Consider the following 25,158-nt stretch of genomic DNA (forward strand, 5'->3'; position numbering starts at 1 on the left):
ACTAGTTTATGATTTCTTCACAGTTGCAGGAAACTACCTCAGATCTGGCAATGATGTGATCCAAGAAGTTATTTGCTGGTCTTTTCAGCACATTAAGCTTTTAGGATTTGATTACTGAATATGGCTGGTTTTTAAACAAGAGTTAGATGCTTGTTTTAGAAATCAACCACTACGCTAAATTGAAAAAACAAACAAACAAACCCCAAACACTCAAAAACCCTGATTAAGTTTGGTTTCATTGCTTCCCTTTACACGCAGAATTCTGACAGCAGATTTGGTAGAAATTAATTTTGGACATTGAAAATAAAGCCTGGAGGAAATAGCATTGTATCTCAATGAGTAAAGTGATTGTGGCTCCCCTCCCCACCAGAGACAAGCACATTATGTTTGTTTGAAAAGTCTTCTAGATTCTTCTAGAAGCTTCTGAATTAGGAATGAGAAAACAGACCCACCAGATTTCCATAAAAAGTTACTCCCAGATTCTCCATCAAAGCCTGACTATAAAAATGACAGCTGTGCTCGCCAAGTCACTTTGTTTATGCTACACCAATTATGCAGCATATTCTCCTAAACAGCTGGGTAAAACACTTCTTGCAATGCCATAAATGTTCCAGCCATTCACAGAACCACCCCAAAATATGCTTTTGGCTTTCTCCTGCTGAGAGAAGAAAAACATCACCGCTTGAGTCAGAGAAAAGAAAAATAAATACTATGCTAGCTGCCAAAATGCTGAGTATAGGCTGTTGATTTTCCCAGATTTATTTTGAGAATATTACATTTATTTTAGCCTTTCAAACTCGTATTGCTGCAACAAATAGAAGATACAGTTCATTTCTATCCAAATATTTCTGGGTAAGCACTACAGAGCTGGCACTGACTGGAACAGAAGAAGGAAATCAGAAGCTTGTTATAGGCACTATATATGTTTATGGCTTTTGCAATGCTTCCCAGATCAAAAGCTTCAAGAAATATCACACACAAATGGTCCAAGACAGTAACAGCACAGCACCAAAATGGACCCAGGCCATTACAGTGAAGGAACTCCTGAAGAAGACCAACCCACTGATTAACCCTCAGAAGCTCAGGCATTAGCTTCTTGGATGCTGTAAGACTAACAGTTTTCAATTGCTTCAGTTTTGTTCTTCTTCCCTGTACTACAGGCAGAACAGCATCCCCTTCCCCTGTCAAAGGGCCACCTCCAAGCTGAGACATAGCCTTTTGTCTAGGGAACTCTTAACAGGCAGTTTCACTTTAAATCATAACAACAGAGGCCACTGTGAGACCTGAAGTTTAATAAGGCAGACTTAGAGAGTCACCATTATCCTGAAGCTCAGCACCTGGAAACAAACCATGATGTTCTTCCACCGTCAAGACCTATGTGCATAGTTTCTCAGAACAGTTTGTGGGTGGAGACCTCTGGGAGGCATCTGGTCCAACTCCCCTGCTCAACCCAGAACAGGCTGCCCGGGACAATGTCCAGGCATCTTTTGAAGACATCCAGGGAGGAAGACTCCAGAACCTCTCTGGGCAACCTGAGCCAGCACTCCATCGCCTGTACAATGAAGAAGTGCTTCCTGATGTCTAGACTTCTGATGAAGTGATTTTATTGTGATTTTACTTTGTGTATACAATCAAGGTTCTAGATTGTGAAATAGTTTCCAGAAATAACAACCACTGTGCAGTTCTCAAAGCCAAAACTGCTCAGTTGCTTGAAATGAGCCACGTCCCTTACATACAGCTTACAGTGCTTGATGATAACACGTAGGCAGACAAGCTCATTTCCTGTTATTGGGAAGAACTCGCGGTGTGCCTGACCCCAAGATCGCTTCTCAGCTCCAGTCCCCCTTCCTAAACAAGGCTGATCTCCAGCAGACACCCAAGGAACTAATTAGATAGACAAATTAGCACAACAACCTACTGCAGAAGAGCCAGTAGATATAGCTGTGTCCTTTTAAATCCTGAGGACCAGAAGGGTATGCAACTGAATATTACGGTGAATAAATCAGAGATTTCCCTGTCAGTGGACAGTTCCGTTTCTATGCTTGACAGAAATCACCTGCTAGCTACTGTGAGTCTGGTGTGGTGTAACACTAAGAGGAATGAATGGAAATAGCAGCGTATTAAAAAGCTATTTCCATCCGTCAACAAAAACTGTGAAATCTTGGCAGTCTTTGGACACGAGGTTAGATGCTGTCCTGCCAATGTCCTCCCTTATTCCTCTGATTTGACGCATACCTTCTCTGTTTGGCAGACACCGTTCCCCACTGCATGTGGAGATCAAAGCAGAGGCTAGACTGCCGCCCTCTCACTTGTATTCCGGTTTGCTAAAGGCACCATCAATAATGTAGGCAGATCTCTGGGAATAAGATCTGTTATTTTGCTCGTAGCACATTTTGCAACTGAATCCAAAGATTGTAAAACATCATTGATGTTTTTGTGCAAGTGAATCAACAGTAGCTACCGCTTTATGGATCTTTTGGCTTCGGAGTGAAGCCTCTCTAAAGAGAGAAATTCTTCATTTTTCATACAGGAGGTAGGGAATACATCACTCTAGATTAGGCTAAATTCAAAGGCAAGCAGAGATATAACAGGCCAAATGGTTTAGCCTTGATCAGACAAACCCAGGTAAATAAGAATAAGGTGTATTAATAAGGTTACATTTAGCGAGGTGGGGGTTGGTCTGTTCTCCCACGTGCCTAGTGACAGGACAAGGGGGAATGGGCTTAAGTTGAGCCAGGGGAGTTTTAGGTTAGATGTTAGGAAGAACTTCTTTACCGAAAGGGTTGTGAGGCATTGGAACAGGCTGCCCAGGGAAGTGGTGGAGTCACCATCCCTGGAAGTCTTCAAAAGACGTTTAGACGTAGAGCTTAGGGATATGGTTTAGTGGGGACTGTTAGTGTTAGGTCAGAGGTTGGACTCGATGATCTTGAGGTCTCTTCCAACCTAGAAATGCTGTGATTCTGTGATTATTACGTTGCTCGTTAGAGTAGATGGTGCCATTCTTCTTAAAAAGTTCATCGTTTCCCTACCTTATTTACTTTTGACTTAAAGTGAAAATGTTTTGGAGATATGGAAGATGACAGAAAGCTTACATTTTAGCCTTTTTTTTTTTTTGACAAGTTTAAGGAACTATCTGCCAACAAAGAGCAGGGATTCCTTGAGCTGTTTCTCATTTAAGAACATAGAAGTTGGCCCTTTATGACCCTCAGCTAATGAAGAAACATGGTACCAATTCATTTGTGGGGCTTTCACTGACCCAGCATAAAGGGGTGCAGCCAGCACCATCCTGCCAGGTCCAAAAAGGCCTTCTAAGCTGGCTGCTGATGATTAATAACAAAACCAACCTGACACCCCTTAGAATTTTTATCTCCCCCCTTCATTACTTCGATGCAGCAAAGAACAGATGAAGAACAGATCACAAAAAGAGCTGCTAGTATTTCATTCCCTTGAGTCTGGACCATTGCTTCTGCTAATATCTACCAGATGGGTTCTAGGTGGTGACTTGCAGAATATCAGGTCTGTACTGAAGCACAAGCACAGGTACCATTAATGAGGGCAGGCCTAGCAACACAGCACAACTCTGTTTGTCTCCTCCAAGAAGTCTTCACACTACTTCTCTTTGGGGCATCTACGTTCACCCCCAGCAGCCCTCAGCACCCACATGCATGGAAAAGGGTAGAAGGAGGCCATGAGGAGACACCAAGCAAAACTCCCAGCTCCTTTCTTAGGGGATTAGGGGACGACTGCTACCTTCACACCACCTCAGGGCAGGTGTGGAGAGCAGGAACTGCTGGTCCATGGCTAGCAGAGTGCCCTGAGGGGAGCAGCCCCAAGCTGCTGAGGAAGAAGATTCCCAAGGAAGCCACTTCTGTGTCCAGAGACAAAGCAGCTGCTGAGGAGTCCTGAAGATCTTTTTTCATCTGGCTTAAGGCTGCAGTTCTGTGGCCTAAGGCAACTACCTTATTTTGCCTGTGCCCAAAGTCCATCATGTTTACCCAGGAGATGCAATTAGCAGTTTCTCCAGCACACCAGCTATTTGAATACCAGTTTTTGATTGTTCTTTCTGCTCAGAGGCTTTACATTTTATTAACCTTTACTGAGTTTTTTAAGGAGTGAATGTATTCTGACCAGCATATGCAATGCGATTGCTGAGGTAGTTAGCGCTCTTGTAATCCAAATTTCAAGTATTCCATCTGAGCATTCAAACCAAAGACCCTGAAAGCCTCATCCTAAAGAATGGTAAAGGAGAAAGATTCTTCAGGGTCTCACTCTTGATAGGGATCCTGCCAAGTAAATGCAGCCAAATTACAGGTTTGAAACCTTCCCTATTACTCTGATTCCAGACACCTACTTGGCTTAGAGGGCACCCACTGAGGTCTGTTTGGTGAATGCTGGCCCAGAACCCCCTCCAACAGCCACATACATTTCCATGGAAGTTACGTAAATAAATAAGCAAGCAGCAAAAACATAAGAAAAAACTGTTCTGCTTTCATAGATGAAGCTTGCAGCTGCAAGACGCACTTAGAGAACATAGAACTACCTTTCCATGGACTGCAAATAGAATCAGAACAAAGTTATTCTTAACAAGTCCATCTTCGCTCTTACAGGCTCACAGATAAATACAAGTATTAAAATAACCCCCACCTCTCATCCATGGTAAACCAATTTTTTGTTGTTGTTGTTTTGTTTGTTTTCTTTTGTTTCCTCTTGTAGAGTAAACATGGAGCGTTCAAGGTAAACATTCTTGACATTTTGGTACCTTGTACAGCTGCTTCTCCTTCCTGATGGAGAACGACACAACACCAAGAACTTCCTTTGTTGCACATATAACAAACATGTTGCACATGAAACAGACTCCTACAGAGATTTTAGCAGAATTGGTTAAAAAAAAAAAAAATTGGTCAAGATGACTCCATTAGCAAACCTGAGCTATGCCAGCTCTGCTGGTTTCAACTATACTATATAAGATAGCCTATAAGCAGCAGAATGATTTTCTGAAGAACAAACAGCTGATACCAGATACCAGCTGCCTCATTTACAGTGACCCCGGTCTTCCCATTACCACTGACACCAGCCTTGCCACCATGTGGCAGCTTTCTCTAAATGAGTTGGAAGACCAGAATGTCTAGGTTGCAACCTACATCCTAAGCATATTTTCCCCATAATGATAGCAATATTCAGGTCAATTTGTTACGGTGAAATGAGCAGCTTTTCAGAAGATGCGAGCATCTCAACAAATGTTATATCCTTAAGCAAACCAGCAAAGGTTAAGATACCATTAACATTGATGACTGGCTTATGAATTGTTTCTCACACAGAGAACGTAAGGAATTCACAATACTGTGCTAATTCAATAACAGGATTAGCTAGGAATCTTGTACTAGGTTATATTTTTAAATTAATTGGTGCTGTATCAATCTTAAATGTCAAGTACCAAGTTTCTAAGAGCTATGCACCATCCATGAACATAACAGAATTGGCAGGTATAATGCATCATATCTTACACACTAATAAAAATACTGGCTGCTGTGTTTTATAAGGTCACGGCTTACTGCTGTCTCTCAACAAAAAAAAACTTAATGCAGTACTAGTCTCTGCATGATCTTCGTAGTCAGACTTAATGAGGAAGAATCACAATTAATGGTTTTCTACAAGCCCATAGATCACAAGTGACAGAAGCTTATTCACAATTTATGAAGACCTGATTTTTCTCTTGGTGGGAAGAGGGCAAGAAAATTGCAAAACGATAATGAAAAATAACTGTTACACTGAATATGATAATGCAGGTTTATAATCAGAGCCCACAGATTTGCCCATTGTGGGGGGACGAACAGGCTGCAGGCTCACAGCTCCAGCCTGGACAAGATGTAAGGTACAGTCCACAAACCAAGAGAAAAGTACTTCGGGCAGCATTTGACAGTAAATCACCACTGCATAAAATGATCTCTGGATTATTTCTGTATGATTTGTGGTTTTAAATATGAATCTGAAAACAAGGAGGTAAGGTATGTTCCAGGGGAAGAAGAGCTGTGCAGGGAACAAGACCAGTCTAGCAGCAGTTAGTCCCCATATTAGACACTTGTGCAACCCTCAGTGCCCAGGTTTCAAAGTAAGTCTTATTCTGAATATCTGCGGCTCAGACCTTGAGTCATGGGTCTGAAAACTCTAGGCCACCATGGTCCAAGCTGCAAGCTTTTCCAGTTTTATTGTTACAGTGAAAAGGCCCAGGAAGGCTTATGGCTATACCTTCAGACAAATACAGAGTTGCCTCCAGTCTCAACAGTGCGGTCCCTTGCTCTTTTTTAAAAAGCAATCAGGATATAGAAATTACATTATTATTATTTTTTTTTTTTAAATATAATCTTCTGGAAGAAAAATGGAGGGGGGTAGTTTAGTAGGCAGTCTTTGAAAGCCTCTGACACAAGTTTGCAAGTTGGGTCCACTCAAGATGTGCTGCCAGTTGCCATTCCTGCTTAGGACATGAAATGCTTCCACTAGGCAAAACTGCAGCAAGCCAAGTTTGAGCACCAGAGACTTCCCTGTCATCCAAGCTCATAGTTTATGTGAAGGTGGTTCTGGAAGAAGCATTTCCTCTGATTGATTTCTTCTAGCAAAATTATCCATTGGTTGTAAGCCTCAAGTTCAACAAGCAATATGGTCCAGGCCAGCTATGATAGCAATATTTAGCGCAACCTACAGAGGTGGAGTGAAGCATTTGAATCCAGAGGAAGGAAAAAAAAAAAAAAAAAAACAGCTCCTAGAGGAGAACCCACCAATTAGTAGGCACTGAAACATTAAGCTCCACCCCCTCACAGTATCATCCCTATTGAGATGTTTCATTTCAGACACATTTGTCTCTGGGGACCCGTGGGGGCAGGTTGCCAAACAGGGACTGTGGGGGTCTATCTAGCCACCCATTCACAGAATCAGTTAACCTATAGACAGAATCCTTCACAGGGTGATCTGAGGCTCCTCTAAGTTTCACCTAGCTCTGCCAGTCCCCGAGACACAGAGCACTGCCACCTGCAAGGGGCTGCACAGCCTCCCTAAAGCTTATACCAGGAGCAGTGGTAGTGCAGGAGCAGAGCTGTTCAGAGTCTTGAATCCTCACCATCTTTGGCTGCTTCACATCATCTGCATGCCAGAAAAGGAAAGCAATATCATCTCCCTTTTCAGCTCTTTTTTGAAAGAGGAAGAAAAATGGCGATAGAAGAATAATGCTAAAATACTAGTGAAAATATAGGACAGAGTTTCACTGAGATTTAATACCTCCCTTATCAGCTATCAGAAATAATTAAAACACCTCATTTCGTAATTACACCTCACATTAAAGCTCTTGTGCAAGTGAACATCAATGCCTACACTCAATGCCCCTTCTTCTCAGCAGCTGAAGTGCCTGCACACCCACATGGCTGCATAGTGTTAGAAGAAAAAGAAAACGAGACTCTTGGTTTCAACCAAGATACTCAAGTAAGACATGCTTTGCTTGCTTACTGTCAAAATAAAAATTGGAATGAGCTTGGAAGGGTTTTGCTTGATAACATAAAAATACGAGTGTCAAAGTGAACATCGTTGGTTCAAAGCTTGCATGTCCTTTCCTCCTCCCCCCCCCAAAAAAAAAAAAAAAAGATTTCTAGCACCTAAAGTTAAATGTGTTTTCCATCCCAACATTTAGGTAATGCAAACCCACCAATTGTTTTGCCTGTCGGAGCCAGTTACCAGAGAGATACAAATGAAAGCAGAGTGATGAAACCTGGCACAATAATTCCAGCTATGACATAGATTGTGCACTCTTAGATTAATTATTGAATTGGAGTGATTAGTTACAAAGAGAACTCCTGTTTTCCTTCTGCAGCAATACATGCAAATCGGAGTAGGCAGCTGGTGACATCAAAAGGCCTTGCCGGCACATCTGATTTTCTCCTTGCATCTGCACAAGTCCAGTGACTTCAGATTTAGAGTGGTGTGGAATAGAGAATAATCAAAGCCAGCATGCACTTTTTGAGTTGAGGTGGAAAATGTCAGCAACCTTAGTCTTTATAAGAAATCAATCAAGCAGGGCTTTAATCTAGTCTCAATGTTATACCCGAATCTGCTATTGCATAATGATAGATGCGTGGTAGGTAATGTGGCTTGAAGGCTAGGAAGAGATAATTGAAATACACATGTAAACTATTAGGCTATTACTCCCTGTGGAGCAGGCAGGGGGAGCAGAGGCAGAATGGCTTCCAGGTGAAGCTCGCAGAGCTGCCAGATTGCACCAGTCCCTAGAGGATGCACATGGCAAGGGAGCATGGGAGAACAATATGGCTCTTTTATGGACTTAAATTACAATAAATAAAAATAAAGCTACAGAGGCACATGGTATAATTACAACTAAAAGCTATGATGCAGCAGGGGTGCAGATCCTGGTTAGGATCCCATAGCTGACAGGTTGCTTCCCTTTAGCTGGTCTGAAGGTGGCAGGAAGCAGGGAAAGGGAGAGGCTCAAAGGAACTTCAAGCAGCAAAAGTGACTCTAAGCTGCATATAGTTTGTATAAATCCAGCACTACACCCCTTCCTCCCCCACACATGCACGCAGCACATGAACAGAGCCAAACACACCGCATGCTATTAATACCAGTCTGATGGGAAGAGATATTAGGGTGGCGGTACGGAGAAATAAAGCAATCAGTGAAACTTAGGCACAGGCTAATGGCTTCTCAATTATTCTAAGAGCATAAAAAACACCTTGAAAATCCTCAGCGCATCTTCTGCTACAACACATCTGGGGATTCGACCTTTCATTTTCACCCACACAGTTATTTTAGCCTCTGATGTCTGAGAAAAAGAGCTTCAGAAGTGATTCCTTGCAATGCCAAGGAAACTACAGATGAGTTTTCAGGGAAATATTTGGCATAGACTTGCTATTATGTCTAACTATTAGAAGTGATAAGAAATTGAGCTGTGTCTTTTTTTACATAAAGATAAGCATCAGAGCCGTGCTTAGCTGTGAAAGAGTAATTAGCCCAAGATATAAAGCTGGAACATTTCACATAATTACCGAAATGAATGAGCGGTCTACTTGTTGTAAAACTGTGTGCTTGTTGCAATACCACAGAAAGTAATAATGCCGGTATAATTAATCTTTGTTATAAATGCACAAAGAGCCCACGCATTTACCTGCCAGCCCCAGCATATGATCTGTTCGCAGTCCTGATCTCCTCCCACACGTTCCCAGTCCAGGCAGATTTTGCTCCATCTTTCCCCCAGCCAGTTCCCATAAAACACAGATAGATGGTCGAACCCACTCAAGCAATCATTCCAGCCTGACAGCAAGTTAGGTTCTGCTTTACGCTCCGCATTGGAATCAGAGCCGAGTGACACTGCAAGTGATGACATCAGCATTAATACAGGCTCAGATTTAGATTATGTACTGAACATTTCTTCAGCAATTTCCCAAACCAACAGCATCTTTCCTGGCCTCTGATTGCTACATATTAGTCAGAAAAGATAAACTGCACATGATGCACTTGACAAAGTGAGGTCTGCTTTGGAGCTTTGCTCAAGCAATAGCTCAAAGCTGTTCACAACATAAACTCTCTACGCAAGGGGACTGAAACACTGCGAGTCAACCTGCCACCTGCTCCTTTCTCCCAACATGAGACGCTGACGTTCACCTCCAGAATCCCATTTCCTTCCTGTTCCTCCACTTTCTCCCACCCTTCACAGAGCAGCTATGTTTAAAGCAAGGAAGAGGCTTCCCAGCTCTCCCCAGTGTGCTCCAGGGATTCATGACTGCTGTGCAAGGTGGGTGTCCCACCAAGGTCAAGTGCCTCTGCCATGAGCTGGCAGAGCATGGGCAGACAACAGCAGGATAGCCAAGGAGGTGAAGGATCCAGCCCACAGCCCGTTGCGGGCCAGATGGGCCAAGCAACTCATTTTGGGGGTCCAGTGGCTTGTTTAACCTGAAGATGTTCTGTATTTGTAGCATCAAAATACTTTTGCTAATCTTGGGTTATTTGATGTACACGTGGTTCTTATTAACAAGGAATGATTTGGGCTATGCAAAGAGATTAACTTTGGTGAACTTGCTCATTGGGTAAAAAACAACTTTCAGATGCAGAACTTCTGTGATCCTTACTTACCCTGGATGATTTTATGATATGAAATAAACCAGTTGCAAAATCAGTCTCGCTTTTTGCGGACCCTGGGAGTGAACAGCAATAAAGAGCATATTCATCAAAGGTTAGTGCTCAGAGTGAAGGAGTCCATATGGCTTCAGACTGGAGGTAGAGGGGGGAGAGGCCAAGGAAGGGGTAAAGGGGAAAGTTTCAGTGAGGCCAAAAGCCATGAGAGCTGCTGCACGTTCAAATGAGAGCATTGCTTCAGGAGGCCTGAATGCTATTTCCAGAGATAAGTCCAACAGACAGTGAGTTTTTCAAACACTCTGAAGGGAGAGAGGAGGACTCAAACACATCTGGTACTGCATTTACCATGCTCAGAGTGGCTGGGGAAGTCAAATGAGAGTGTGAATTGAACTATAAAGAAATCCTGAAAAACTCATTGTGTATATGTTTCATGCTGTTGTTCTTCATGAGCTACTAAATATTGTAGTGCTGCAAAACCCAGAACAAAGCACTACGTAAACTTATTGAAAGAAGAGCTTTATCACCCTCAAAGATTTTTCTGGTTATTCCAATTTCAGGTAGTCCATACAAGTTCTGAGTGCCTCCCACTACAAAAAAAAAATTACACTTAAAATTCTGGATATTCAAAGTTAACTTTAGTCATTAAATGGAAATGTTTAATTGATCAAACCATAGAATGGTTTGGGTTAGAAGAGACCTTAAAGACCACTTAATTCCAACCCCCTGCCATGGGCAGGTACACCTCCCACCAGACCAGGTTGCTCAGAGCTTCATCCAACCTGGCTTTGAGCACTTCTAGGGATGGAGCATTACCTAATTACCAAAAAAATGAAATTTATTCAGCAAATGAGAGACAAATTTGCATCTATTCAACTTAAATGTGAAAAAGATATCTATAGGTGGTATGTAAAAGAACTCAGCAAGCATTATCTGTTCCTTATCAGCCGTGAAGGATAACAAAAAAAAAAAGGAGAAAGTTGGAAACAAGACTTTAACCCCTATCACCGTGGCTTCCATCACCTGCATCTGTAGAAACTGTTCAGCACTCTGAGCTAGTACCTCCAATCCAGCACCTTACCTTGCCTCCAGTTTGCCGGCAGCCTGATGCAAAGAGCACTGGGGACAGAGTGAGTGAACTAGTGTCCAAGCACACAACCCGTGGTGTGGTACTGCAGATCAGCTGGCATTCACACCAGATCTGCTTCTATCCCATACATCACACAAGGGAAAAAAAGTATAAAATGTCAGTTAAGGTATTTATAAATGGTCAGACTTTGTTACAGCAGATTGAATACTTGTCTGCATCTTATCAAGCTGGGAGAGAATTATGCCACAAATCTCAAGTGAAAGGCAGAGTGCATGGAGCAGACATGCTCTTCATTTGCATCCAGTGCTCAAACGAAAGAGCCAGATGCAGGAGGTAAGGTGAAATGTCCTTTAAGAAGAAATGTTAAATCCCAATCTTAAAACGTGCCAAGGGAATAAACAAGTGAACGAGCCCATCTGTTGTTGTTGAGTAACTCAAATAAAGACCCACCTCACTGTGGGAAAAAATTCCAGCGTGCCGCACAGCTGCAAGCGGCTTTTCAGCAAGACGGATCCGACTGCACCCCTGAGCTTCCTGGAAAGGTAAGGGCGAAATCTTTATGCAACTAGAAGCAGGTACATAACCGATTGCATTTTCTCCTTGCCAGCACATAGTGTACAGCCAAGACAGAGCTGAAGTTGGCAGAACAGCTTTCAGAAAGGCCTGAAACGCTGTCAGGCTTCCCATGGCTTCTTTACTTTTCCTTGTGCTAAAGCAGAATGGAAGCTATTCCAAAGACTAAGAAAATGTCAATTTAAAATATTCCTGTGAGAATTTAGCACTGGTTGTCTTGCTTAGTGTTTTCACTGTAAATTAATTAGCTCTTCCACAGGCACATATTCTATTTATAACACTTTCCTCTGCGATATTGATGCTGACTTCTTCCTGCCTAAATATTAAATGCCATCTGTGGGTTCCCCGTTGTTTCACCCACAAGTCAAACAAACAAACCGCAACAGAAAGCACTGCTATCAATGCACTCAGAAGCAACACTGAAGTTACACTTGAAATTTGACAACATGTAATGGGGAATGCACAAAGGAACATACATAGGAAAGGTATTAAAAATAAATAAATAAATAAATAAAAGCAATAGCTGCCTTGGCCTTCTGTGGGGGGAAAAAAAATTGATCTGCCTTCCCCTCATCTCAGAAGGTTTCACATCCCCGATCTATAAGGATACATAACAGACATTTTTGGTCCCCGTGGTCTCTACCTTCTGTTAAAGTATCCATTTAAAAAAAAAAAAAAAACAAAAAAAACAAACAAAAAAAAAAAAACAACAAAAAAAAACACACAAGCCCAGACAGACTGCAACAGAGTCAGTAGTGGAACACCCCACACAAACTTTCAGCACTCTGTGGCCAACTGGAGAGTAACATCAAAAATGAGTCTTACAGTTTAAAAAAAAAAGTAAATGAAAATTTAAGTTTATTTCTAAAGCCTATGTGGGAAAGAGGAACTCCTGCCTTTTCCAGCCAAGCCTTTGCTTTCTGCCTGCCGATCTCATACCAGACTTAGTCCATCTCTAAGAACCAAGGCTGTGCAGGTTAGTAGCACCTAGCCTGAAGATACTTCTTTCACCTCTCTCCTTCTGGTGGTGGCGATCAGTCTCATCCCCTCCCAGTGCACCCATCAGCATCCCGTCAGTAACAGTGAAACACCAAAGGAAAGCAGTTGTACCCAGGCACCTCAGGGCTCCCACCAGAGAGGCCACCTTGCTGTCATCCTCCTTCATCCCCATCAGCTCTCTTTCATAGTAAGGGGACCAGGCCAGGAACCATGAACTCTTGTTAAAAACTATATAAAGGGATTTTCTGTTATCTTTAATTTTTTATTTTATTTTTATTTATTTATTTTGTGGACAGCATCCTCCTAGATAATATAAAGACAGCCAAGAATACTCAGATGTTCCACAGTCTGATCTGGAAAGCTTTTAGTAGGTAGGTTGGACTTTGGGATTTTTAATTAAATAATTTCAAGACATCAATTCCATAGTGATTATTTTGAGGACTTATGAATTCTAATTGCAAAGAGGTGCTACAGAGGGATGCAGATATTTTAGGGTCTTTTGTAGCTTTGTCATCCCTTCCTTTCTCTTATAACAATATGTAGCTCTCCCACAGCACTTTAAGAAAGGAGTCTCAAAGGACTGTGAATTATTATTATACACAGAGAAACAGTCTTGTAAAAAAGCCACGCAAGAGACTATAGCCAGACCAATAAATTCCACACTCCCAAGACCTGCTCCACTTGAGTCACTGTCTCTTCATAAGAGCTTCAACTTATTAATAAAAAGCAGAATAAAAACAACTTGTGGGAAACAAAGAGATAGAGCATACTTTAAATCTTTGCTTTAAACCCAAGAGGCAGAGCTTCCATCTTACAATAGATTTCCTGCAATCCCCTACAGAAAAATACTTAACTTCGGCAAAACAAAACAAAAAAAAACACCCTGGTAAAGGTAGCTGGTACAGCATGTTCCAGCTGGAAGTCCAAAACAGCTATACAAGATTTTCCCCCTCACCTCCCCCGAGAATCTAATTTAGTTCTATCATTAGAAATATGTTGAATAGAACTTCTGTTCCCTCTTAAAAAAAAAAAAAAAATGGAAGAAAGAAATCAATCTTAATTATTGGGAGGTATATGGTTCATAAGGGGATACTGGGGAGGGTGTCAGGAAAAAAAGAAGGCCAAAAAACCCTTGGAGACAGGAAAGAGTGGCGTGAAAAGGGTGCACCTGAAGAACATATATTTCTCTGCACTGACTTGCAGACTCCAGAGAGGGGAAAACCCTGCATGATGCATCCAAAAGATTGTTGCTCAAGCAACCACAAAGAAATATATTATGCGCCAAAAAGAATATGAAGAAGCTATATAGGAGATGCTGTTTTCACTCTAACAATATTTTCTTTTTTTTTTTCCCCTAGAGATACTATGATAAAAAAGGAAAACTTATTACTTCCATGAATTCTTATCAACATTTAGAGTGCTCTTATATTCCATGCATTGACATTTCACACGTTTAAGATGTGTGAAAGCGTCCCTGTACCACAAACTTTCAGCACACAGCAGATTCTTGGAGATGATAATTTGGTAAGATAATGTACATTTAGTAAACATTGCTCAATGAATAGTTTTCCCTAAAGCTTCATACAGCATCCAAAGGTCTATTTTATTGGGTGCTGTGTATAATCAAAACCCGATGCCAGAATCTCAATCATGTGAACTCACTTCCATGAAAAAAGATCAATTTATCTCCGTTTTCTTATCACCATTTCTGATTTAGCTCCAGACAGGGAGGGAAAAAAAAAGCGTGTGGGGAAAATGCATCTTGAACAAACATCCTTGTCTACCTCACAGAAAAAGCAACAACAAAACTGGTATATTTTACACATCCCAGTGGCTCGTAATACTAATTCACAGTGAAGATCACTAGCCAGCTAATGGGTTTAACTGTTTCCAGAATAAAACTTGGAGATGTTATCAAACTTAGTTGTGTTGGTGAATAATTCCTTAGTGTCAGAGACTGTCCTCTACACCAGCTAGAAGCACAAAGCAGTCTTATTTGCAGCTTTGCCATTCTTCAGTAACATTCTAAACACAGCTTTTTGCAAAAACAGGCCCAGCCAGTGTTTCCTGAAAACAGAAAACCAACCACATCCATTTAAGACAGAAAAAAAAATGACACACACAAACAACTAATTAAATAATCATTGAGACTGTAAGCAGCCACATTCCAAGAGGAATTATAAGAACAAGATGCAACTTCTAAAAGGCTTTGAATCTGTAGCATTCTTTGTGCCTATGGCATGTATCTTCAGCAGTTTTCTCTTGATACACAATTCATATGACATTGAAGTCCATAACATTCCTGAAAGGTGTAGTGGGTTTACGTGAACCACGACAAAAGGTCAATAAGACGTTCTTGGCAAAATGCTGTCTTGCATGTAAAACCTCCAAAAGTTTAAGAAAGTGAAAGTACAGTAAAGTCCCATGACTTGTTTTCCATTAATATTACAGATCTTCTCTTATGTTCTCTTATGCTAGTTTTCCAGATTGAAATAACAGCATCTTTTTAGCTTCATCATGCCTTCACAAATGGAAAAAAAATGAAAAATAGAGAGGCAACAGTAGAGACAAAAAAAAGGAAAATACACACACGAAGAGAAACTGAAAAAGCAAGTAGAAAACAGGAATACTTGATGCAAAATATTTTATGCAGTATATTTTCACAAAACTTTTGTTTACATGAAAACTAGATGCAGTAGTAACGAAGAGAAAATTAAATGCCCAACTCCTACTCAATGACATACAGTGGAATGAAGTTTGTAACATGACTCTTGCAATAACATGGACATACTAGAGTCACTTACTGATATTAAGGACTCTTTCTAGGGAAATCAGTTTCAACATGAGAACGGATGCAGTAATTGCATACAGGTCTTTCCTCTTCTCAGTGATGAAGTACCAGCCTTACCCAGACTCAGTTTGGTGTATGTCTAGCACAACATCAAAAAGGATTGGGTGCCTATCAGGTCTCCAGAAAGTCCTCAGTTACTAAATTGGGAAAGCACTAAGTACAAATAAGAGGAAAATGATGGATCTAAGGAACTATTCTTTTGACATTTATGTTAAAGGTTCTTCCAGAAACAGTTTATATCCAGGCAACTAGTCTTACCAGTGCCCATAGCTTCCTAATCAAATTAGAAAGATTGAGTCATTAGGGTCAAGTGACCAGCCACAAAAAGATTAAAGACAGTAATCAAGAAATCGAAACTAATTAGTACCTAAGCCTATTAAAATGGCTTGGAAATAAATTACTTTTACATGAATTTATGTCCAGAGGTCCAATTTTGAGAAGTAATAGGAGAAGTTTCAGAAATCAGTAGGTCATAGTACTCCCACGTTGAACAAAGTACACTGGATTTCACTGGGATACGGTTGAGTTGGGGGGAGGGGAGGGAAGATACAGTTCCAGGTCAGCATTTGCAGTTGGATGACCAAATTTTGAAGGATTGATATTCACAGATCGAGTACTTTTCCACATCCTCCAACTATTTTATCTGTCAAGTTCAATTTTGATTTCACTTGAGAAAAAGATTTGGACTTGCTTTTATTACGAATACAAATCCAAAGACTTATGCATTCACTATATATATTATGCATGTGCACAGAGTGCGTTTTTGAGACAACACTGCTAAGAACAATAAAATTAAGCATGTTACTCTTCCCAAAATTAAGGCTTTCTTCTTGCCCAAGTCTCTGCTGAAAGCTGCCAATATATTTTAGGGAGCATATTATAGATCTTAGTGGAACAAGTAATAGAGGAAAAAGCTCTCAGTGAGTAACGCAATAATCAACACTAATAATATAGCAAGTATTTTTAAGTTCAAAGTTAATAGCTTCATAATTATAGTCAACCTCCCCCCAAACACACACATGATTTTTTTTAACCCCTCCATAGTTTACTCCAGCCCTTTGCTTTGTGATATTTTTCTTTGACTGCATCATCATCCTGGTTTGCACAAATCTTGCTTGCAATTCCACAATGCAAACATACCTACTACCTTCTACAAGAAAGCAAACATCACCTCCTCATTTGACACAGCAAGAGGTTAACTCTTATGATTAATAACAATGCTTTTCTTTCCATTTGTACAGCTTACCAAAAAAAAAGTGAAAACAATATCCTTGTTACTGGAAAAGCAGGGGCAGTAAGGTGCTCCAATTCATTGCACAAGCAGCAACTACTCTCTGTGAAGTTGTGCTAAGAGTCTTGTACATAATTACACCTTCCCACTTCATGCTTAGTCCACCTTTTTCACTTGTTAACACCATCGAGGTTTTTTCTTTAATTAAAAGAAGTTATTCCATTGGAATCAGTCTCAGGTTACCCTTTCACAACTCTACAAACTCACATAAGGCTGAGAACAGGTAGGATACTGGAACTGTAGATGTCTGTCACACAATGTGATTTCAACTAAATCAACTTATTTTCAAGATGTAATCTACTTTTCACAGGTGGTTTTCTTTTATTTTCAAAACATTTTTCCTTTGTCAGAGGTGCTGAGTTTTCAAATATATCTCTACAAGACACTTTGGCAACCAAGAAGAGAAGTGATAGAACTTACTCTTCCTTGCCCCAACCACACTCTCCTCCTTTAGGAACATTTAAGCAACAAACATATATTTTGGCTTTTAACTGACTGAAGAACTTTCACAGTTTTCTCCTTTCTCTCCTACTTACACAACACCTTAGCATCATTCATCTGCTCATTCAGCTCTCACCTCAGCTTATTCATTAGTTCTGCCTGCTTCCTTTTATCTGTTCCTTTCCCCTACAAAATCACATGAAGTCCTTCAGAGCTTGGGTTAGCAATATCTCATAATCCTGTCTGATGGCCCTTCTCCAATCATTCAATTGCTCTGGAGCATGTCTCAGTACCAAAAGAATCAAATAGAACCACACCAACGGTGCACACTAAATCTACATTGATAGCAAGAACATCATTTTAAACTATACCAGACTATTCTGGCTATAAAAGTGCAAAGAAAGCAAACACCAATGGTAGATTTTGTTTAAAAACCCACAGACGATCACATTTGCATCACTGACTGAAGCAAGACTAATGCCAAGTTTCTCTTCCTTTGATATGAGGCAGCGCTGCAAGACATGAGGTACCTCCTACAGGTTGGCAGGAGACTGCAGCTCCAGCTTTTGTTGGCGTAAGGGAAGGAACACATCTGGACAGAGAGGCAGTAAGCTACAGTTGCAACCTGCTGTGTCCTTTGGTAGGGTGGGAGCTCCCCCAAGGTGCCCATGCATGCCACTGTAGGTTGCACTCTGGTCAATGGCTTAGATTATCACAATAACTTGAAACTTATTCCAAGTGGATATTGCAAGCCCATCATGAACCACACAAGATAGCATGCAGCTCTACCTGATTTCTTACACACAAGAAAGAGAGTTAATAATAAAAGTGACACGCATAGCACATTTCTCAGCATTAGGCAAGATAAGCAGCATGTCTGGCAGTAATTCAGTTTGAGCTTGTTATATTTCTAAATGGGTGTGTTTCTTGATGTTTGGATAGCAAATGTTGTGCTCTAATTATCAAAGCCTCCTAGCATTCTCTCTTCCCTTTGAGATATTTCTGCTGGATATATTGGGCTTTTTGCAATAGTAGCAGCTGCTGGTAGTCACCTGGATGCATACGTCAGTGCAGGGCTTCTTAACACCATTTCAATCATTCATGCTGGAAAAATCAGTACTAAGCAAACTCAAATCTCTCTAGCTCTTTTTGCTTAAATTAAGCCTTCAGACATGCTGGTTTTATGATATGCAAGTCAATGGCTTCTTTGCATTGAAAATGTTAATTTGGCTCCATTGTAGAATAAACCCATGCCTAACCAAAGAACAAGTTCCATTAAAGTAGTTACAGAAAGTTTCCCCCAGATAGAGAAGAAAGCAGGGTCCTCCATTTCCACTTCTATCATTAGTTACACATGTTGAATTTTATAAATATTTTTCCATGATCATAGACTATATGCCCTGGGAAAACAAACATCTGGGGGAGGGAGAGGAATTTGCTGAGGAACATTTCTCTAACAGTAGTTTTTTCATCCATTGATTTACAAGCTACTGATTTACAAGCTGTGAATGAATAGTAGCCTTCAACAACAGGAAGCCGTGCCATTGGGAAACCCTATAGCGTCAGGTGGAGCCCAGAGACAAGCCTGTCTGCTTGCAGGGAAATTCACTCCAGGAGTCCCCTGTAATCAGAGCTGTTAACCAGAAGGAAATGTCTTCAGTACTCTTACATGGCCCTTAATCAGATACTGACAGGGTCCCTTTGATCAATGCATTTTCAAAATGAGGGTAACTGCAGTTTACAGTACGTCTGCATACATTTCACAGCCAACTCCCAAAGCACACAGCCAGAGGAATTACTCGGACTTCACCCTCTGCTCTCCTTTTCCTTTGCTAGCATAGAAAACTGAGTCAAAGAGATTGAGGAATTAGCAGCACTGAGAGTCACTGATGTTTAATAGCTTTGCTGGTCCCCTGAACATGGCAGGGAAGCAGCTTTCACTTATGTGCCTCATAGCATTTAGCAGCCTTGGGGATGGGGCAGCTGGGGGGAGGGGAAACAAAACAAACAAAAAACAGGGAAAACACTTGCTCAGCTTCTTTTAAAGGGTCCAGGCTGATGGGGAGCCAAGGCTGGAGGGTCCGTCTAAAACAGCCTTGCATACATTTACTTTGATCTAAATAGCACTCTAAGGAAAGAATTACTAGAGAGTAAGACCCTATACCCTGGAAAGCCACCTCAGAGACAACTACTTTAAATCAACTATTAGATGGCTAATAGATCTAATGCATTAAAACAATTAGGGTCACACACAAGTGCATAACATCAAGTGTTACTTCTATTCCTTTTACACCAAACGCAAAGAGAGGCGGTTAGTGAAGTTTCCCATTTAATCACTACAGCGGCATTCTGCAACACAAGAGCTGGTATGTCCCCAAACTATATATATATATATATATATATATTTTTCCTTCCAACCCTGAGAGTAATTTGGGAAACCTGAAAGGCTTGAGCATTTTTGCTGCTTATGGAGAGGACCTCCGTTTCTAATGAGAAGACTAGAACAAGAGATTCCACACATTACAGAGGGGAAAAAAAAATGAAAGAACAGAAGTGCTTTTCAGAGGGAGGAGAGGAGGGGGAACAAAAAGAATGAACAAGATGATTTTAGGTCCCACTCCATTAAAAAGAATGTGCTGCAAGCACAGAGATCATCAAGCAAAATAAGAAAATATTAATCAGGCAGTCAATCCTCATCCTCTTACATCACCTGGTTGTACCTTGGTACAGCAGGGGTCCAAAGCAGTGGGTGATCGTACATAGCATATGCAGTGAACTGTGTAGCACATATGGTGTATACATTGCAGAAACACAAGATAAAAGCTCACCTGCTGTTCTGTGGCTTTCTTAATAGAGTACCTACGCACCACCGGGTGAATTAAGAGTAGAGGAGCAGCTTTAACTCTAGATTTCCTCACTTCTGTGTTAGAACACTTTTCTTGTTTAATTTAAGTACTTATTAAGTCACTGAGGAAATGAAGTAAATGAAAAATGTGATGTTAAGACAGAATGTAATTTAAATGTAGCAAAGGAGACCTCTCAATTTTATGCAATCTTATTACATAGTAAAGGATACCCCCCCACACACAAAACATGTATAGTAGACCTATTCTATAGCAGATGTACTCTGCAATATTACTAATGGCAATAGTTGTATTCATAAAACCACAAGCAGTTCAAAAACTTGAAAGAACACTAATACGTGTTCAGAAACCCATCAATGAACTAGACAAGAACAAGACTAGCATTCAAACAAGGCTGTACACCTTCAACAATGAAGAGACAAAAAGATTAAAACATCTGCAAAGAGCTGTGTTCCATTCAGAGCTTGATATTGCACCTGTACACAGTGTATCTACATATTTCATCAATCCTACAATTAGTTGGAATAACAGCAGCACCCAGAAAGCTTGCAACATTTTGTGACTGAAATCCCACCTTAGACACACCCCTTACTTCTTTGGCCATAGAGGGAAACAGATGAACTATTTGCTAATTCTGGCCCCCGAAATTAGGTGGGATGAATTTGTGGTGTAATATTTATATTAAAAAATAAACAATAACTCTGCATCTTGATCCAGACCAGATGTGAAACTGGAGATTGTGTTGGTTCTCATTTTTGCTATTTTCCTGAAAGAAAACACTTTCCCCTGGACTTCCCCTGCCACCCACCACCATCTACTCTACAAGGCATATGATATGATCTTAGTTTTCTAAGAAACACGTTTTAGATTTTCCTTCATGCATAGCTGACTTATCACTGATCCACATGATGTTGCTTGTAGTAAGAACATCCCACTGAGTAACTGTTTCTCTGTTTAAGGATAATTTTGCCATTTGTCTGTTGCCTTAAATACAAAAATTCTGAGGAGGTTCTCATTGCTTCCATGAATTATTCCATGATAGCTGAAGAAAACCAAATGTCTGTAAGAACAGCTGTCTATTAATGTTTTCTATGCCTCAGTAAAGAATTTTTATCTTCATTGTCAAGCATCATAGCCAAAAAATAGTTTTATGAGCTATTGTTAGACACAAAGTAATCCTGTCCTTAAATCTGTATGCATTTTATATGCTCTCATTCATCAATATATTCCCCCTGCTTATGAAAAAAGAATGAAGAACTGATAGAATGGGGTAAAGAGATTGAGCACATGCTTAAGCTGCTTTACTGACAATCAAGTTCTATTGACTGAACAAGTGTAATACACAATCAGGAAGTCATATCTTACAACTCTGCACTGATTCATGGAAGTTACTACCCCTTGTGGCTTAGAAGACGAGACCAACTTTTGGAAGTGAAGCTCTCATTTCCTCCCCTTCACCTCCCTGTTGAATTCCCAAAGTCCTGCAGGGCTGTGGCACCCACCTTGGTGCTTGCTTGGTCACCAGCAGATGAGCAGAGCCAGATGGACAGGGCACCAAGCAGAGAGTTCAATGCCAACCTGCAGGACTGAGCAATGCTCAGCAGAATAAAGATGTTACCAGGTGATGGGCAGAAAAAATAAGCAACCAGAGCTTCATGAGATTCTTCTGCATCAGTATTCTTATACCCAATCTTATGTTTTTCTTCCTCAGAAAGAAATGTTTTTTTCACCTTTTGTCCCCTAAGTTTTCTAGTCACCCCTTTCATTCAAGTGTGTCCCATGCTCTTACCACGATGCCTTTTGTCTTCCTAACCAGAGAAGGAACAGGAACTTCAGTGACACATGACCATTTCACACCTGATACACGACATAAGCTTACGCTGGTAGACTGATAGCATTCCTCCCCATGTCCATTATATAGCATTTTGTTTTGTTTCAGCTAAACATTTTTTTTTTCTTCCCAGCATGAAGGAAATTAACCCCGAAGTTGGAAAGGGAAATTTTATTCAAGTGTTTAAGCACTTGGGTTCCTCCGTGTTAGCCAAGCACAGCTGACGCAAATTGAAGCAAACAGAACAACATTCATGTGCCCCAGTATAGCTTCAGCAAGTTTGGTTAAGGCTAGAGCTTTGAGCTTGTTCTGTCAGAGCTTCTCAAGTGTCCTAAGAAGCAGGGAAGATGGAGAAAAGCATAGAAGTGGAAATCCTTCCTAGCTGTTGTGACAGATGTCAGGAAACTGTTGTCCTTGTGGATGTTTATACATATACATTTTTAAAGCAAAACATCAACAAGTGAAACCACAGTGTAAGCCTAAATACAAGAGCAACCTTGTGTGCTAGCCCATAGATTGAAAGCAGATGTAGGACTTGGTAATTAGGCCTGATTCAAGCTGCCTGAAGTGCATAAAAGCAGTTGTTTTGGAAATGAAGGGAGGGACCAGGGGAACATAAACACAATTTGTCTTTTTGCAGCACATGGCAATGGATTAAAGCAAATGCAAGCAAATTAATCATGGGGCAAAAAAAAAAAATCTTCAGGGAGGACACTTACACACTGTCATCCTTCAAAAATGAAATGTTTAAATGTTACTGTTTTGAAGCTAGTATTCTAATGATTCAGGTCTGCAACCTGATTGAGAAGCTGAACTATTTGATGAACTTGTATATCTATTGAACACATGCCTCTAAGAAGCATAATTGAAGTGACTGTGAACTCACCACGAAGTGGTTGCTGCTTGTTGCTTGATCTGGTCTGATACCTGCCTGGCAGGATTTGGATCAAGACCTTGTGCTTGGTAAAAATTGAATACTAGCAAAAGCTTTTCTACGTCTATGATGCCAATACAAAATGATGCTTTGAAGAAGGCACTATAAATATATATCATTTTAAAGTTCGTTGGTTTCTGCTTTACAGACAGTTAAAACACTTCCCACTCCTCACCGAGAGACAAGTTTGACTGCAGTATACACAACTCATAGGTTGCTATGATATGCGCTGAAGGTGAATTGGACCCACTGGTGTAGGTTCTTGTTATTAAGACAACTCTGACATCCCCACCTGAACATGAAATTCCTTTGTTTTTATCTCACCGCAGCCTACTAGATGCTGTCAATCACACAGCGCACACACATTTTATTGAACTTAACGAAAATGTTACATTAAATGCTGAGGTCATGTAGGATAACAATCCGTTACTTACAGTACTGTCACACAGATGAAAATACAATTTTTGAGAAATAAAATCTGATGTTTATTAACCTCCCATAGCTATGCTGAGGATAGCAGTATTATAAACATTCACTATTATTCACTATTCTTAATCTTAACTCACCATTCTCACGTAAGTCAAAGTCTTGCCATCACACAGAAGCACAGTTTTAGTGAAGTAATTCTGAGAATTGCTGCCTCAGAAAAGGCCCCCACTCCTCTGAGATTAAACATGTACATTCCTATCATACCTGCTTTCATAACAGCACTGCTATACTTCTGTCTGAAGTTCCACCCTTACTTAGTATATGAAAAATTGGAGTAGAGTGATGCACATCTTCTGTTCAGTAGAAGTTAAGACTGTGACACATTCATCCACTATAAATACACAAGTACAATATTACAGGTTTCTGCACCAAAGGCCAACTAAGATGACAAGAGGGTCTTCAAGCCCCTCTGTGGAGCACTGTTGCGTCACCACAGTTCAGCTGCATGGTTTATCAGCAGGTTTTTGCATAATCCCAGGGAAGTCAGAGGTACATTTATTATAAGGGGATTGCTCTAATAGAACTTGGAAGAAAGACATTTTGAACACCAGCCTTCCATTTCTTCAAATAGTTGCAAGTACACATAAGTACTTAACACCAAATAAAACTTACACTCCCTGTCCCTGTGCTGAGAGTACATGTGCATAAAATGCAGCTAAGAAATGCTCCCTCTTACCCCCCGCCCCAAATTTCATTACTTTCATCTGGAGTTTAGCAATTTCTGAACATGAACCACATATCCTTATCTGCGCGCACAGAGGTTTTTCTGGAGGGGGCTCCTTGACTGAAGCCTCCAAGAATGACAAACACAAGTACTCCTGGTTTGTGCCACACAAGCTGCTCTCAGTATCCTGCACCATGAAACCACACAGGGATTCTTGCTGTGGCCAGATGTCAAGAGCTTGGATAGAACAGACAGGCTGAAGAACCCCATATCTAAAGTTACCTTTCAAGTAGAATCACTACTTTTATTTATATACATGTATTTAAATGATGTGGGTAGGATTTTTTCCTCGATGCTGTGTGTTTTATATAGTACAGAACTCAAAGGACATACTTAAAAACACTTGCATCACTGCAGAGAAGCAGAATCACTTCGTACCTGTGGTTGCTACATTTCAAACTTGTTAACATCAGATTGTTGCCCTGCAAAGGGAGATGTTACATTTTTAACATCTGAAATTTACATGTTCTATATTAACAAACAGAAAAATACCACAATAGCTTCAGTGCAACTCCATTCAATTTTTAAAACTGGATAATGAGCTAGATCTCTCGCATATCAGATACGATCTTGAATGCACTTTCAAACAGTGACTGGCATGGTTTTAGCCTAAATATTGCAATAAAGCCTATGTGACTAAGAAGAAACCTTGCGAAAGAATAAAGTGCTGAGGAGGTGGCTGTTGCTGTGGGTTCCTCAGGTCTGGAGTGACAGAAGCAAACAGCACACAGCTCTTTGATTCACATGGGCTCCCTCCATAGCCATCTCCAACACTTGGCTAACTTCGGCTTCTGAATTGCTTGGGTGTTGATTTGCAGAATTTACCTATAGCACCAGAGGGATTTTATTTTTTTTGGCTCATTAAGTCCAAGGCAGTTGAGGTAGCAGAAGGGGAGCTATCTCCCATTCCAATACTAAGGGCTTTATGTTCCCCACAGCAAAC

The 25,158-nt window shown here is 40.6% G+C and overlaps 1 long non-coding RNA gene across 5 annotated transcripts in view; it reads right to left on the reverse strand.

Annotated features, from left to right (window-relative positions):
* Nucleotides 1–25,158, reverse strand: part of LOC311432717 — a 46,673-nt gene that overhangs the window by 11,399 nt on the left and 10,116 nt on the right. For 2 of the 5 annotated variants that reach the window (XR_014690253.1, XR_014690255.1), the window contains exons 2-5: nt 11,669–11,752; nt 11,210–11,335; nt 10,129–10,718; nt 9,164–9,366 (exon numbers count right to left, since the gene is read on the reverse strand). This is a non-coding gene — a long non-coding RNA (uncharacterized lncRNA). Of the gene's footprint in view, nt 1–4,647; nt 4,782–6,419; nt 6,694–7,059; nt 7,135–9,163; nt 9,367–10,128; nt 10,719–11,209; nt 11,336–11,668; nt 11,753–25,158 lie in introns of those variants that run through there. The other 3 variants (XR_014690257.1, XR_014690256.1, XR_014690254.1) reach the window with 3 other exon arrangements.

This window comes from Aythya ferina (assembly GCF_964211825.1).
Source record: "Aythya ferina genome assembly, chromosome: 1".
NCBI lineage: Eukaryota > Metazoa > Chordata > Aves > Anseriformes > Anatidae > Aythya > Aythya ferina.